The sequence below is a fragment of the Artemia franciscana genome, unplaced genomic scaffold, assembly GCF_032884065.1.
Source record: "Artemia franciscana unplaced genomic scaffold, ASM3288406v1 Scaffold_4840, whole genome shotgun sequence".
Lineage (NCBI taxonomy): Eukaryota > Metazoa > Arthropoda > Branchiopoda > Anostraca > Artemiidae > Artemia > Artemia franciscana.
The window spans coordinates 4,775-22,278 of record NW_027065265.1 but is presented as its reverse complement, the minus strand read 5'-3'; the positions used below and the strand labels follow the sequence as shown (position 1 = coordinate 22,278).

The 17,504-nt window shown below is 30.0% G+C and overlaps 1 pseudogene; it reads left to right on the top strand.

The window, feature by feature from the left end:
* The first annotated feature begins 12,268 nt into the window (after window positions 1–12,268).
* LOC136043349 (probable Bax inhibitor 1) lies at window positions 12,269–13,814 on the top strand (annotated as a pseudogene).
* The last annotated feature ends 3,690 nt before the right edge of the window (window positions 13,815–17,504 follow it).

Genomic DNA, 17,504 nt, shown 5'->3' with positions numbered 1-17,504 from the left:
GATTAACCTGATGATGACAGGCACAGGTCCTGTCGAAATTATCGTTAGAAGAAAAATCAATCACCTGACATCCATAGCTTAGGTAAGCTTATTACCTTCTATCATCATTATGTATGAAAGTCAGGTTGGCCTTAGAGAATATATGACAGATTCCTCCAAGGAAAGATCCTCCAACATAGCCCCCTCCACTCAGCCCCGCCCACAAACAAAATATAATCCCCCTGAAAACGTCTGTACACTTCCCAATAAGCATTACTATATGTAAACACTGGTCAAAGTTTGTAACTTGCAGCCCCTCCCCCAGGGATTGTGGGGGAGTAAGTCATCCCCAAAGACATAGTTATTATGGTTTCGACTATGTTGAACAAAATGGCTATCTCAAAATTTTGATCCGTTGACTTTGGGAAAAAAAGAGCGTGGGAGGGGGCCTAGATGCCCTCCAATTTTTATAGTCACTTAAAAAGGGCACTAGAACTTTTTCATTTCCGTTAGAATGAGCCCTCTTGCAACATTCTAGGACCACTTGGTCGATACGATGACCCCTGGGAAAAAAACAAAACAAACAAATAAACGCGCACCCGTGATTTGTCTTCTGGCAAAAAATACAAAATTCCACATTTTTGTGGATAGGAGCTTGAAACTTCTACAGTAGGGTTCTCTGATACGCTGAATCTGATGGTGTCATTTTCGTTAAAATTCTATGTATTTTAGGGGGTGTTTCCACATATTTTCTTAAATAAGGCAAATTTTCTCAGGCTCGTAACTTTTGATGGGTAAGTATCCCGGTTTCCCGGTCTGTATATACATTTGTTTTTTAGTTTTGTTTTTCTCCTTTATTTTTTTCCTTTTTTTTTCTTTTTTAGTTTATTTAGATTTTTAGATTTTTTAGTTTTTTTATTAGTTTTTAGTTTTTTTTTTCTTTTTAGTTTTTTTTGTAGTTTTTACCTTCTTTTTAGTTTTGTTAGTTTTTTTTTTACTTATGTCCTGGTCGTCATTTATACTCCCTGTGTCCCGGTGCTTTGTTGATTGCTAATCGAACATTCCTTTTGTCCTGGTCGCTTTCTCTTTGAGTGTCGTCATTTATTTTTTTCTTTTTTAGTTCTTTTAGTTTTTTACCTTTTTTAGTATTTTTTAGTTTTTTAGATGAAAATTTTTTTTAGTTTTTTCCTTTTTTTCTTTTTAGTTTTTTATTGGTTTTTACCTTTATTTTAGCTTATTTTTCAGTTTTTTCCTTTTTTTTAGTTTTTTTTATTTTTTATTTTTTTTAGTTTTTTACCTTTTTTTAGTTTTTTTAGTTTTTTTTAGTTTTTTAGTTTTTTTACTTTTTTTATTAGTTTTTAGTTTTTTTTGTAGTTTTTGCCTTTTTTTAGTTTGTTCAGTTTTTTTTTAGTTTTTTATTGGTTTTTTACTTTTATTTTAGCTTATTTTTCAGTTTTTTTTCCTTTTTTTAGTTTTTTTTAGTTTTTAGTTTTTTTAGTTTTTTACCTTTTTTTAGTTTTTTTAATTTTTTTAGTTTTTTAGCTTTTTTATTTTTTTTATTAGTTTTTAGTTTTTTTGTAGTTTTTGCCTTTTTTTAGTTTTTTTAGTTTTTTAGCTTTTTTATTAGTTTTTAGTTTTTTTTGTAGTTTTTGCCTTTTTTAGTTTTTTTAGTTTTTTAGCTTTTTTATTTTTTTTTATTAGTTTTTAGTTTTTTTTGTAGTTAGTTTTTTTAGTTTTTTACCTTTTTTTAGTTTTTTAGTTTTTTTAGTTTTTTAGCTTTTTTATTTTTTTTTATTAGTTTTTAGTTTTTTTTTGTAGTTTTTGCCTTTTTTTAGTTTTTTTTTTAGTTTTTTAGCTTTTTTATTAGTTTTTAGTTTTTTTTTGTAGTTTTTGCCTTTTTTTAGTTTTTTTTAGTTTTTAGATTTTGTATTTTTTTTATTAGTTTTTAGTTTTTTTTGTAGTTTTTGCCTTTTTTTAGTTTTTTCAGTTTTGATGTCACCTGATCCAGTTTTTTCAGGTGACGTCACCTGATCCACAGATCCACACACAGACAACTTATTTTTATATATATAGATATATATATATTTAACTACGTAAAACTTGCGAATATACAACATTCTTTGCTGTCCTATTGTCTGTCCATATAAATAGATTGTCAGGTTTACCAACTCTTGAACATGCAACATAATAATTGTCCATGGGAAAACAATCCGTATTCATATCTATACCGCATTTTTCTAACGATTGCCCTTGAGCTTGTTGATGGTGATTGCTAATCGAACATTCCCTGTGTCCCCGTCGTCATCTATATATCCCCCTGTGCCCCCGGCGTCCCCGTTGGAGTTGTGTCCCTGTGTCCAGGTCGTCATTTATATTCCCTGTGTCCCGGTCGTCATTTGTGTCCCGGTATCCCAGTCTGTAATTTCTCTTAGAGTGTCCTGGTCGTCATTTATATAGATATATAGATACAGTTTCATTTCAGTTTTTTTCTTGTTTAGTTTTTTCTTTTCTTATTTTTTTCTTTTTAGTTTTTCTTTTTTAAGTTTCTTCTTTTTATTGATAATAAACCTCAAATTTTGGGTATCTGTTTTAAGGTTTTCGAATTACCTTAATCTTTTGTCAAAATATATTGAAATATTTGTGGAATTCCCAGTTTTTTTTAGTTTTTTTTCTTTTTTTTTTAGCTGTTTAGGTTTTTTTTAGTTTTTTTTTCTTTTTAGTTTTTTACCTTTTTATTTTTTATTTTTTTTACATTTTTTCTTTTTAAGTTTTTTTCTTTTTTTAATTTTTTATCTAGTTTTTTTAGTTTTTTCTTTTTAGTTTTGTTTTTAGTTTTTTACCATTTTTGTTTTTTTCGAATTACTTTAATCTATTGTCAAAATATTTCGAAATATTTATGCAATTTCCAGTTTTTACATTCTAGTTTGTTTTCTTTTATATATATAGAAGATATAATCTGGCGTAACGGACAGACAACTTATTTTTTAAATATACTGTCAAAATATATTGAAATATTTGTGCAATTTCCAGTTTTTTTTTAGTTTTTTTCTTTTTTTTAGTTTTTTAGCTTTTTTAGTTTTTAGTTTTTTATCTTTTTTATTTTTTTATGTTTTTTTTTAGGTTTTTTTTCTTTTTTTAATTTTTTAATTTTTAATTTTTTTTTTTAGTTTTTTCTTTTTAGTTTTTTTTTAGTTTTTTACCAGTTTTCTTTTTTCGAATTACTTTAATCTATTGTCAAAATATTTCGAAATATTAATGCAATTTCCAGTTTTTACATTCTAGTTTGTTTTCTTTCATATATATAGAAGAAATAATCTGGCGTAACGGACAGACAACTTATTTTTATATATATAGATATATATATATATATATATATATATATATATATATATATATATATATATACTAGCTGTTGGGGTGGCGCTTCGCGCCACCCCAACACCTAGTTGGTGGGGGCGCTTCGCGCCCCCCCCAAGCCCCCCCGCGCGCGTAAGTCGTTACGCGCCATAATAGTTACGCGCCATTGTAGTTGTGTCCCTATGTCCCACCTGTGAATATAGATATATATATATATATATGGTTTTAACTACGTAAAACTTGCGAATATACAACATTCTTTGCTGTCCCATTGTCTTTGCATATAAATAGATTGTCAGGTTATCCCCCTGTTTCCCCCGGTGTCCCCGTTGTAGTTGTGTCCCTGTGTCCCGGTCGTTATTTATATTCCCTGTGTCCCGGTCGTCATTTGTATCCCGGTGTACCGGTCTGTATATACATTCGTTTTTTAGTTTTGTTTTTCTCCTTTATTTTTTTCCTTTTTTTTCTTTTTTAGTTTATTTAGATTTTTAGATTTTTTAGTTTTTTTATTAGTTTTTAGTTTTTTTTTCTTTTTAGTTTTTTGTAGTTTTTACCTTCTTTTTAGTTTTGTTAATTTTTTTTTTTACTTGTGTCCTGGTCGTCATTTATACTCCCTGTGTCCCGGTGCTTTGTTGATTGCTAATCGAACATTCCTTTTGTCCTGGTCGCTTTCTCTTTGAGTGTCGTCAATTTATTTTTTTCTTTTTTAGTTCTTTTAGTTTTTACCTTTTTAGTTTTTTTAGTTTTAGTTTTTTTAGTTTTTACCTTTTTTAGTTTTTTTAGTTTTTTAGCTTTTTTATTTTTTTTATTAGTTTTTAGTTTTTTTGTAGTTTTTGCCTTTTTTTTTTGTTTTTTGTCCTGGTCGCTTTCTCTTTGAGTGTCCGTCATTTATTAGTTTTTTCCTTTTTTTTTTTAGTTTTTTATTGGTTTTTACCTTTATTTTAGCTTATTTTTCAGTTTTTTTTCCTTTTTTTTAGTTTTTTTTATTTTTATTTTTTTTAGTTTTTTACCTTTTTTTAGTTTTTTTAGTTTTTTTAGTTTTTTAGCTTTTTTACTTTTTTTATTAGTTTTTAGTTTTTTTTTGTAGTTTTTGCCTTTTTTTAGTTTTTTCAGTTTTTTTTTTAGTTTTTTATTGGTTTTTACCTTTATAGTTTTTTTAGTTTTTTAGCTTTTTTATTTTTTTTATTAGTTTTTAGTTTTTTTTGTAGTTTTTGCCTTTTTTTAGTTTTTTCAGTTTTGACGTCACCTAATACAGTTTTTTCAGGTGACGTCACCTGACACATCCATCCACACATCCATCCATCCATCCATCCACAGACAACTTATTTTTATATATATAGATATATATACATATATATATATATATATATATATATATATATATATATATACTAGCTGTTGGGGTGGCGCTTCGCGCCACCCCAACACCTAGTTGGTGGGGGCGCTTCGCGCCCCCCCCCCAAGCCCCCCCGCGCGCGTAAGTCGTTACGCGCCATAATAGTTACGCGCCATTGTAGTTGTGTCCCTATGTCCCACCTGTGAATATAGATAGATATATATATATATATATATATATATATATATATATATATATATATATATATATATATATATATATATATATATATATATATATATACTAGCTGTTGGGGTGGCGCTTCGCGCCACCCCAACACCTAGTTGGTGGGGGCGCTTCGCGCCCCCCCCAAGCCCCCCCGCGCGCGTAAGTCGTTACGCGCCATAATAGTTACGCGCCATTGTAGTTGTGTCCCTATGTCCCACCTGTGAATATAGATATATATATATATATATGGTTTTAACTACGTAAAACTTGCGAATATACAACATTCTTTGCTGTCCCATTGTCTTTGCATATAAATAGATTGTCAGGTTTACCGACTCTTGAACATGCAACATATAATGGTCCATGGGAAAACAATCTGTATTCAGATCTATACCTCATGATTCTAATGATTGCCCTTGAGCTTTGTTGATGGTGATTGCTAATCGACCATTCCCTGTCCCGGTGTCCCGGTCGTCATTTACATCCCCCTGTTTCCCCCGGTGTCCCCGTTGTAGTTGTGTCCCTGTGTCCCGGTCGTCATTTATATTCCCTGTGTCCCGGGTCCCGGTCATCATTTGTATCCCGGTGTCCCGGTCTGTATATACATTCGTTTTTTAGTTTTGTTTTTCTCCTTTATTTTTTTCCTTTTTTTTTCTTTTTTAGCTTATTTAGATTTTTAGATTTTTTAGTTTTTTTTATTAGTTTTTAGTTTTTATTTCTTTTTAGTTTTTTTGTCCCGGTCGTCATTTATATCCCCCTGTTTCCCCCGGTGTCCCCGTTGTAGTTGTGTCCCTGTGTCCCGGTCGTTATTTATATTCCCTGTGTCCCGGTCGTCATTTGTATCCCGGTGTACCGGTCTGTATATACATTCGTTTTTTAGTTTTGTTTTTCTCCTTTATTTTTTTCCTTTTTTTTCTTTTTTAGTTTATTTAGATTTTTAGATTTTTTAGTTTTTTTATTAGTTTTTAGTTTTTTTTTCTTTTTAGTTTTTTTGTAGTTTTTACCTTCTTTTTAGTTTTGTTAATTTTTTTTTTTACTTGTGTCCTGGTCGTCATTTATACTCCCTGTGTCCCGGTGCTTTGTTGATTGCTAATCGAACATTCCTTTTGTCCTGGTCGCTTTCTCTTTGAGTGTCGTCATTTATTAGTTTTTTCCTTTTTTTTTTAGTTTTTTATTGGTTTTTACCTTTATTTTAGCTTATTTTTCAGTTTTTTCCTTTTTTTTAGTTTTTTTTTATTTTTTATTTTTTTTAGTTTTTTACCTTTTTTTAGTTTTTATAGTTTTTTTAGTTTTTTAGCTTTTTTACTTTTTTTATTAGTTTTTAGTTTTTTTTTGTAGTTTTTGCCTTTTTTTAGTTTTTTCAGTTTTTTTTTTAGTTTTTTATTGGTTTTTACCTTTATAGTTTTTTTAGTTTTTTAGCTTTTTTATTTTTTTTATTAGTTTTTAGTTTTTTTTGTAGTTTTTGCCTTTTTTTAGTTTTTTCAGTTTTGACGTCACCTAATCCAGTTTTTTCAGGTGACGTCACCTGACACATCCATCCATCCATCCATCCATCCATCCACAGACAGACAACTTATTTTTATATATATAGATATATATATATATATATATATATATATATATATATATATATATATAATATATATTTAACTACGTAAATTAATATTTTTATATATATAATTACTAGCTGTTGGGGTGGCGCTTCGCGCCACCCCAACACCTAGTTGGTGGGGGCGCTTCGCGCCCCCCCCCCAAGCCCCCCCGCGCGCGTAAGTCGTTACGCGCCATAATAGTTACGCGCCATTGTAGTTGTGTCCCTATATATATATATATATATATATATATATATATATATATATATATATATATATATATATATATATATATATATATATATATATATATATATATATATAAATGGTTTTAACTACGTAAAACTTGCGAATATACAACATTCTTTGCTGTCCCATTGTCTTTGCATATAAATAGATTGTCAGGTTTACCGACTCTTGAACATGCAACATATAATGGTCCATGGGAAAACAATCTGTATTCAGATCTATACCTCATGATTCTAATGATTGCCCTTGAGCTTTGTTGATGGTGATTGCTAATCGACCATTCCCTGTCCCGGTGTCCCGGTCGTCATTTACATCCCCCTGTTTCCCCCGGTGTCCCCGTTGTAGTTGTGTCCCTGTGTCCCGGTCGTCATTTATATTCCCTGTGTCCCGGTCGTCATTTGTATCCCGGTCTGTATATACATTCGTTTTTTAGTTTTGTTTTTCTCCTTTATTTTTTTCCTTTTTTTTTCTTTTTTAGCTTATTTAGATTTTTAGATTTTTTAGATTTTTTATTAGTTTTAGTTTTTTTTTTCTTTTTAGTTTTTTTGTCCTGGTCGTCATTTATATCCCCCTGTTTCCCCCGGTGTCCCCGTTGTAGTTGTGTCCCTGTGTCCCGGTCGTCATTTATATTCCCTGTGTCCCGGTCGTCATTTGTATCCCGGTGTACCGGTCTGTATATACATTCGTTTTTTAGTTTTGTTTTTCTCCTTTTTTTTTTTCCTTTATTTTTCTTTTTTAGTTTATTTAGATTTTTAGATTTTTTAGTTTTTTTATTAGTTTTTAGTTTTTTTTTCTTTTTAGTTTTTTTGTAGTTTTTACCTTCTTTTTAGTTTTGTTAATTTTTTTTTTTACTTATGTCCTGGTCGTCATTTATACTCCCTGTGTCCCGGTGCTTTGTTGATTGCTAATCGAACATTCCTTTTGTCCTGGTCGCTTTATCTTTGAGTGTCGTCATTTATTTTTTTCTTTTTTAGTTCTTTTAGTTTTTACCTTTTTTAGTTTTTTTAGTTTTTTAGATGAAATTTTTTTTTAGTTTTTTCCTTTTTTTCTTTTTAGTTTTTTATTGGTTTTTACCTTTATGTTAGCTTATTTTTCAGTTTTTTCCTTTTTTTTAGTTTTTTTTTTATTTTTTATTTTTTTTAGTTTTTTACCTTTTTTTAGTTTTTTTAGTTTTTTAGCTTTTTTACTTTTTTTTATTAGTTTTTAGTTTTTTTGTAGTTTTTGCCTTTTTTTAGTTTTTTCAGTTTTTTTTTTAGTTTTTTATTGGTTTTTACCTTTATTTTAGCTTATTTTTCAGTTTTTTCCTTTTTTTTAGTTTTTTTTTAGTTTTTAGTTTTTTTAGTTTTTTACCTTTTTTTAGTTTTTTTAGTTTTTTTAGTTTTTTAGCTTTTTTATTTTTTTTTATTAGTTTTTAGTTTTTTGTAGTTTTTGCCTTTTTTTTAGTTTTTTTAGTTTTTTAGCTTTTTTATTAGTTTTTAGTTTTTTTTGTAGTTTTTGCCTTTTTTTAGTTTTTTTAGTTTTTTAGCTTTTTTATTTTTTTTATTAGTTTTTAGTTTTTTTTGTAGTTTTTGCCTTTTTTTAGTTTTTTCAGTTTTGACGTCACCTGATCCAGTTTTTTCAGGTGACGTCACCTGATCCACGATCCACAGATCCACAGACAACTTATTTTTATATATATAGATAGTTTTTTTTTTTACTTATGTCCTGGTCGTCATTTATACTCCCTGTGTCCCGGTGCTTTGTTGATTGCTAATCGAACATTCCTTTTGTCCTGGTCGCTTTCTCTTTGAGTTTCGTCATTTATTTTTTTCTTTTTTTTAGTTTTTTTAGTTTTTACCTTTTTTAGTTTTTTTTAGTTTTTTAGATGAAAATTTTTTTTAGTTTTTTCCTTTTTTTCTTTTTAGTTTTTTATTGGTTTTTACCTTTATTTTAGCTTATTTTTCAGTTTTTTCCTTTTTTTTATTTTTTTTTTATTTTTTATTTTTTTTAGTTTTTTACCTTTTTTTAGTTTTTTTAGTTTTTTTAGTTTTTTAGCTTTTTTACTTTTTTTATTAGTTTTTAGTTTTTTTTTGTAGTTTTTGCCTTTTTTTAGTTTTTTTAGTTTTTTAGCTTTTTTATTTTTTTTATTAGTTTTTAGTTTTTTTTGTAGTTTTTGCCTTTTTTTAGTTTTTTCAGTTTTGACGTCACCTGATCCAGTTTTTTCAGGTGACGTCACCTGATCCATCCACAGACAGACAGACAACTTATTTTTATATAGATACTAGCTGTTGGGGTGGCGCTTCGCGCCACCCCAACACCTAGTTGGTGGGGGCGCTTCGCGCCCCCCCCAAGCCCCCCCGCGCGCGTAAGTCGTTACGCGCCATAATAGTTACGCGCCATTGTAGTTGTGTCCCTATGTCCCACCTGTGAATATAGATAGATATATATATATATATATATATATATATATATATATATATACTAGCTGTTGGGGTGGCGCTTCGCGCCACCCCAACACCTAGTTGGTGGGGGCGCTTCGCGCCCCCCCCCCCAAGCCCCCCCGCGCGCGTAAGTCGTTACGCGCCATAATAGTTACGCGCCATTGTAGTTGTGTCCCTATGTCCCACCTGTGAATATAGATATATATATATATATATGGTTTTAACTACGTAAAACTTGCGAATATACAACATTCTTTGCTGTCCCATTGTCTTTGCATATAAATAGATTGTCAGGTTTACCGACTCTTGAACATGCAACATATAATGGTCCATGGGAAAACAATCTGTATTCAGATCTATACCTCATGATTCTAATGATTGCCCTTGAGCTTTGTTGATGGTGATTGCTAATCGACCATTCCCTGTCCCGGTGTCCCGGTAGCTTTTTTATTTTTTTTATTAGTTTTTTGTTTTTTTGTACTTTTTGCCTTTTTTTTAGTTTTTTTAGTTTTTTAGCTTTTTTATTAGTTTTTAGTTTTTTTTGTAGTTTTTGCCTTTTTTTAGTTTTTTTAGTTTTTTAGCTTTTTTATTTTTTTTATTAGTTTTTAGTTTTTTTTGTAGTTTTTGCCTTTTTTTAGTTTTTTCAGTTTTGACGTCACCTGATCCAGTTTTTTCAGGTGACGTCACCTGATCCACGATCCACAGATCCACAGACAACTTATTTTTATATATATAGATAGTTTTTTTTTTTTTACTTATGTCCTGGTCGTCATTTATACTCCCTGTGTCCCGGTGCTTTGTTGATTGCTAATCGAACATTCCTTTTGTCCTGGTCGCTTTCTCTTTGAGTGTCGTCATTTATTAGTTTTTTCCTTTTTTTTTTTAGTTTTTTTTTGGTTTTTACCTTTATTTTAGCTTATTTTTCAGTTTTTTCCTTTTTTTTAGTTTTTTTTTATTTTTTATTTTTTTTAGTTTTTTACCTTTTTTTAGTTTTTTTAGTTTTTTTAGTTTTTTAGCTTTTTTACTTTTTTTATTAGTTTTTAGTTTTTTTTTGTAGTTTTTGCCTTTTTTTAGTTTTTTCAGTTTTTTTTTTTTAGTTTTTTATTGGTTTTTACCTTTATAGTTTTTTTAGTTTTTTAGCTTTTTTATTTTTTTTATTAGTTTTTAGTTTTTTTTGTAGTTTTTGCCTTTTTTTAGTTTTTTCAGTTTTGACGTCACCTAATCCAGTTTTTTCAGGTGACGTCACCTGATCCATCCATCCATCCACAGACAACTTATTTTTATATATATAGATAGATAGATAACAAAAATTGCACTGGAATAGCTTCGGCTGAAAACCATGTACATGAAAGTTATAGTCCCTTGACTTGAACAACAGAAAAATCACTTTTCATGGGAGGCTTTTTTTTCTGTTTTTCTTTCTCTGCAGCTAGCAAAGCGCTGGACCATCATAGAGATCTGCTTAAGGGTTTATGTTAAAGGAAAGTGCTACATCTACTCGGCTTTTCAATTAACAAAAACACAGTGCTTACAATAAAATAATTTTTGTCAAAAAACTCCCCCTTATAAATATTTATAGTCAAGATTTCCAAATAAGGCAAAATGTTGAGAAATAATGTCTATATCAAGCAAAGTAAAAATTTTTGATAAGAAAGTGCCAACAAAATGTGATAATGTACTCCTAACCATTCAAGAAAACAATAAAAATACAACCAAAAGCAGCAGTACCAAAGCGATATAGGTGCTATTAAAAAGGGTTTCTAAAATGAAGAATGTGTTTTCAGTTATATGAACTCTGCAGTTGATTACCTTTTCAGCTTACAAAATATACTTTTTGATTTGGTACAAAATTCACCAGGCAACGTTGCAGTTGTAACGTTGTAAAAGTAAGTCAATGGTCCAGCTAAGATCATTAATCTCAGCTGTGTTTGGGTTCATGGAGAAAAAACATAAGTCACTCCACAAGATCAGAAAATAATTTGCACTTTACTGGAAACAAAACACGTTGAAATGTTTTAACTTTAAGAAATTTAGAATTGTTAAAACTTTAACAAAAAAATATCAGTATATGTATATTAAACTGTACATCAACATTCATTGTTTTTCAGTAATCTTGGTTATGACGGGTTAAAAAAATTCGATATTAAGAGAAATAAAACATTAAGCTCAATATAATGGCGGTTTACAGTAAAGTGTACATTATATTTTGGTCGTCAGAAAACATGGGTGGCTTCAGCCCTGCTCATCTTAGTTTCTGCTCGTTTCAAGCTTGACTCAGTAATTCGTTGTAATTTCTGTTTGTTCCAGGTTTCATTTTCTTATTGACAGGGAGTTGTGGTAGTTTTACGTGTGTAGTTTTACGCGTTTGGTAGTTTAGAAGGAAAGTTAATTTAATAGATTTATGTTCATTCTTGGTTTAATGTAGCTCTTTATTTATGTTTGAAAAACTTTTTTCAGTTTTGTTTTTAAACTTTTTTTTAGATTGGATATAATAAGACGAAGATAGAAAGTAAAATTAACGGGATTAACGATGCTTTTTGACTACTAAGGTTCCTGGGTCAGTCCTTACTAAGCGTTGCCACAGCTGGGCTTGATATCTGGGTCTCGTTAACACAAAGATAATTAACAAACTAGTTTTCATTGTTTCCTTGTCGACAAGGTATCTTTTCTGTAAACTAGTCACAATATGCAATCCTTCTAAAGCTCCAATCTAGTACATGCCAATCATACTTGAACTTTTGCAAGAACGTTCCTGAATCAAATCGAAAACTGTGGAATATAGTGTTGCGTTTTATGCACTAACATATAAAATCGATAATTGATGGGAAATGTCTCCTTTCAATGGTTGACTAATTAAATTAATTTGTTCATGGGTTAGACATAGTAACTTGTTAACAAGTTAGATATAGCAATTGACGAGTTAACCAGCAAAAGAGCCTTATGAATCAGGAAAATCTAGGAGAGTTTTGCAATAATCCAAAAACTCTTAAAGCACATTTCGTAGAATGCAAAAATATGGCTGCAGTTTTAGTTCCGTTTTACGTTTTTACAAACTCATTAACAAAAGCTTGGTAATTTTTTAGTGCAAGTGGAAAATTACAATATGATATGTAACTTTGGAGACTGATCAGAGCAGACATAATGGGGCATCTTTTGTGAAAAACATGGAACAATTCAAGCAAAACTTTAACTCCCACCTTGAGGAACCAATTCGGAAACATCTAGTTAATGTATTTACCACCGTTTACATGTCAACTGTTGCGTGTATCCTTGGCACATGCATCCAGTTGTTGACAGAAATTGTCACACCAGAGGTTGGTGCTTTGTTTGCTCTCATTTCATTCTTTGGAGTTGCGTGTTTGGGTTCCACAAAACAAATGTCTTGGATAAGACTGTCATTTCTCTTGGTCTGCAGCTTTTCATTTGGAGTGAGCTTGGCCTCTGTTATCCAGTTTGTTTTGCTGCCCCATGATCCCACCATTATCTCCACCATTATCGCAACGGCTCTTGTTGGAACTGCGTTGATCTTTATTTGTTTTACCGTCCGTCTGTCAGTAGCTTTATTGACAATGTTCATGAGAAGAAATTTTTCGCTGAAAGAGTACATAAGCCTATTTTTAGGCCTATATTTAGGCTGGAAATGTGGGGGACTATTTTGTGCTTAAATTTTGTGATACTCAGCTGATAATAGAGAGGAAACGCACGGGGGAAGGGGATGTTTTGTCTCACAGTTTGATACTCTTCCTTGACCTCGTGAATGTCTTCGTCAAACTCCTCCATATTTTGAAAGACAAGGACAATAAGAAGAAGAAGAGTAAGTAAAACCACTTGCTTGTCGATACCATTGATTTTGTCTGACATTCTTTATCTCTTAGCTAAAATTCTTTAAAGTAATATTTCCTTAAAAGTAGTTTCAGCCAAGAGAAAAGTGATAGCTCTATCAGTTTAAAAATGCTCAGTGTGACTATTTGGTCCAGTGGTTCTTTGATCTCTTTATTGCTCTGGCTTTGGTGTGTAAAGGCCATCGAACAAGTGTTTTTTATTTATTTATCTTTTTATTTTACCAGCTTCTTAGCGATTGGACTGTTCATTTTTGCCTAACCCGAAGTTTATAAAATTACAGGCAATACAGCAGTTACCTAAGTAAAGAGCGAAGTAGGCATTCTCACGTCTTTATGTCTCAGCAATGCTTACTTTACTTTCAGGCATCAAACCTATAAACAGATTTGGGGCATACCAATGGGATCAGCCTTGGCACCAGTTCTCAGCAAGGTGTTTCTACCAGCATATTGAAACTAATATCTTCAAGTATGACTTCTTGGATCTCTAGCTCCACAATAGATATGTAGACAATTACTTAATAATTTAGAATGGGGCACAGGACAAATTAAGATTCTTTCTCAATATTTTTCACCAGCAGGACCCAAATATTAAGTTCACCATTGAACTTAAAAATAACCGCAATTTACCCTTCTTAGATGTCCTCATTACAAAACGAGAAACTAGATTGGACTTGAGTGTATATAGAAAAGGAACTCATAGTGATAGATATTCGAGATATGACTCCTATAACCATCCTATAGTAAAAAATTCTGTAGTCTATTCATTGGTTGATAAAGCATTTCTGGTGTGCTCCTCTGATTTTGAGCTGAAGGCTGAATTTAATTATATAAGAGATGTTCTGATAGGTAGCGGATACCCCGAAAAAGTCATTGACAAGGTTATTTCCAGGAGAAAGATGGAATTGCTAAGAATTTTACTCCTAAGATTGAAGATGATCTTCTTTTTGACATTACCTTATATCAAGGGCATTGCTGACATTTTAAGCTTCAAACTCACTAAGCTTGTCTCTAAGGTGTTTTTCCCTCTGGAAGGACTATTTCCTCCTTCTTGAACAAAGGCAAGGATAAGATTACTTCAGATCCACCAGGGTATGAGATTCCTTAGAGCTGTGGTGATACCTATATAGGTCGTATCATGAGACCTCTACATCACCGATTAAAAGAATATGCTGATTCCATTGATGCCTACCTCAAAAAGACAAAGCTAAAGGAGCAAGATAATTTTTTTTTGCATTGGCCAATCATATCTTTGAAAACTCTTCCTACTCCATTAAGTTTGACCAGGCCCAACTTAATGGTATTGTCCCACAACTCTTAAAGCAGAAAACCAGAGAAGCTTTGGAAATTGCTAAAAATAAACCAGGCATCAATAAAGACAATGATGAGTTTCACATCAGTGAAATTTGGGAAACCATCACCCATAAATTGAAAACTCACATAAAACTCCACCCCTTTCCTAAAGGCCCAACCTCTTTAAGATCTACTAGGACAGCAGCCATGGGTCTCTCGAAAACAGGCATGAGCCGTTCATGGCATGTTAGAAAACAGGGTTCTTGCGGCCATGCCAATTTGAATAAAAAAGGTACAAATATGCAATCCAGGCACGTCTTAGACCTGACGTCAGAAAACGTTTTTCTTAATAGGCTAATAGGAAGGTGATGACATGCCGGTTCTAAACCAAATAGGACGCTTTTGAAAAGTGGTACGCTTAGGCGCTACGTCAAAAAACTGGTTTTTGTTCCATAAGCTAATATGAACCAATGGCAAATGTATTTTTGCTTAATAATTATGGGTCTGCTGGAATTCAGTGGTACAATAAGTACTTTGATCAAAAGATGGCAGTTGAGAGATAAATTAATGTCTAGAAAAAGAATGTCTTTTAAATTTGGGATTTATAAATGCCTTCTTCTGAGGTGTAGGATCTACAAAAATGAATGTAGATATTTTATTTAAAAATATATTTGTTCATTTATGTATAAATTATATTTTGGGAGGAGATTGTACAGAAAATTTAGTTGAACTTTGTAGATAGTTTTCGTTCAAATAGGATTTTTTTTTATTTTTGCTTGTTTTATATCTAGGACTCTTATTGGGACTCTTATTGAAACGGATTTAAATGGCCATATTCCTTAGAAAAGGGCAATTCTATCCTATCTGGAATTATTGTTTTATCCTCATATCCTTTCACTCTATTCGGTCAACTCTGCTTCACCTAGTCTTTGTCTCATACCTATCTAGTACTCGTTGGCATTGACAAAAATTAAAAGAAGCATTGAATCGATAAACTTTATTAGAAACAAGAGACTATTTTATAAAATACACGGTCTTTTCTTCTTCCACTCACAAATTAAATTTTCTGATCTGGTAGAGAGAATAGTTCCTAGTTATCTTTGGTCCTTGGATTCGTTGCAGCTGCAAACATTTTGTAGCCTTAAAGAAAATGAAAGATTTATATCCCAATAATATCAACACTAACGGACATTTAACAAATTATCGTAAAGCCTCGAGGGTCATACTTCGGCTAAAAAAATTAATGTTCACTTGAAGTCAAACCCTATTCTGTAGTTCTGATAAAAAAAAAGATAAAACATGGAAATAATAAACAAAGCAAAAGATACAACCAAGTAGAGGACACTTAATTCATGAAATGACTTATGTAATAATAATAATACAGGCCAGAAATAATTTAGAAACACTCTAGGAGGCTTAAAAACTGGTTTCATAAAATGAAAGATATGTTTTCAATTTGTAATATTGAAAATATATGTATATATGTATATATATGTTTAATATATGTATATATATGTATATACATATATGTATATATGTATATACATAAATACATATATGTATATACATATATGTTTAATATATGTTTAATATATGTATATACATATAATCTATATATATAAAAATAAGTTGTCTGTCTGTGGATCTGTGCGTGGATCAGGTGACGTCGTTTGTCCGCATATGACGTCTGAATTATTTCACACTAATACAAAAGAAGAAAAAAACTAAAAAAGGTAAAAACTACAAAAAAAAACTAAAAAGAAAAAAAAACTAAAAAAGCTAAAAAACTAAAAAAAACTAAAAAAAGGTAAAAATCTTATAACTAAAAAAAAACTGAAAAAATAAAAAAAGGCAAAAACTACAAAAAAAATAAAAACTAATAAAAAAACTAAAAAAGCTAAAAAACTAAAAAAACTAAAAAAAAACTAAAAAAAGGTAAAAAACTAAAAAAAACTAAAAACTAAAAAAGAAAAAAACTAAAAAAAAGGAAAAAACTGAAAAATAAAAGAGAAAAAGAAAACTAAAAAAATATGAATAAATATATATAAAAATAAGTTGTTTGTGGGTTATGTCTGTCTGTCTGTCTGTCGAGTGACGTCGTGTTTGTCCGCATATGACGTCTGAATTATTTCACACTAATACAAAAGAAGAAAAAAAACTAAAAAAGGTAAAAACTAAAAAGAAAAAAAACTAAAAAAGCTAAAAAACTAAAAAAAACTAAAAAAAGGTAAAAAACTAAAAACTAAAAAAAATGAAAAAACTAAAAAAAGGCAAAAACTAAAAAAAAAACTAAAAACTAATAAAAAAACTAAAAAAGCTAAAAAACTAAAAAAACTAAAAAAACTAAAAAAAGGTAAAAAACAAAAAAAAACTAAAAACTAAAAAAGAAAAAACTAAAAAAAAGGAAAAAACTGAAAAATAAGAGAAAAAGAAAACTAAAAAAATATTAATAAATATAAAAAATATAAATATAAATATAATATAAATTAGCAATCAACAAAGCACCGAGACACAAATGACGACCGGGACACAGGGAGTATAAATGACGACCAGGACATAAGTAAAATAAATATATATAAAAATAAGTTGTTTGTGGGTTATGTCTGTCTGTCTGTCTGTCGAGTGACGTCGTGTTTGTCTGCATATGACGTCTGAATTATTTCACACTAATACAAAAGAAGAAAAAAAACTAAAAAAGGTAAAAACTACAAAAAAAACTAAAAAGAAAAAAAACTAAAAAAGCTAAAAAACTAAAAAAAGGTAAAAAACTAAAAACTAAAAAAAACTGAAAAAACTAAAAAAAGGCAAAAACTAAAAAAAAACTAAAAACTAATAAAAAAACTAAAAAAGCTAAAAAACTAAAAAAACTAAAAAAACTAAAAAAAGGTAAAAAACAAAAAAAAACTAAAAAAGAAAAAACTAAAAAAAAGGAAAAAACTGAAAAATAAGAGAAAAAGAAAACTAAAAAAATATTAATAAATATAAAAAATATAAATATAAATATAATATAAATTAGCAATCAACAAAGCACCGAGACACAAATGACGACCGGGACACAGGGAGTATAAATGACGACCAGGACATAAGTAAAAAAAAAAAACTAAAAAAATGGTAAAAACTACAAAAAAACTAAAAACTAATAAAAAAAACTAAAAAATCTAAAAATCTAAATAAACTAAAAAAGAAAAAAAAGAAAAAAGGAAAAAAATAA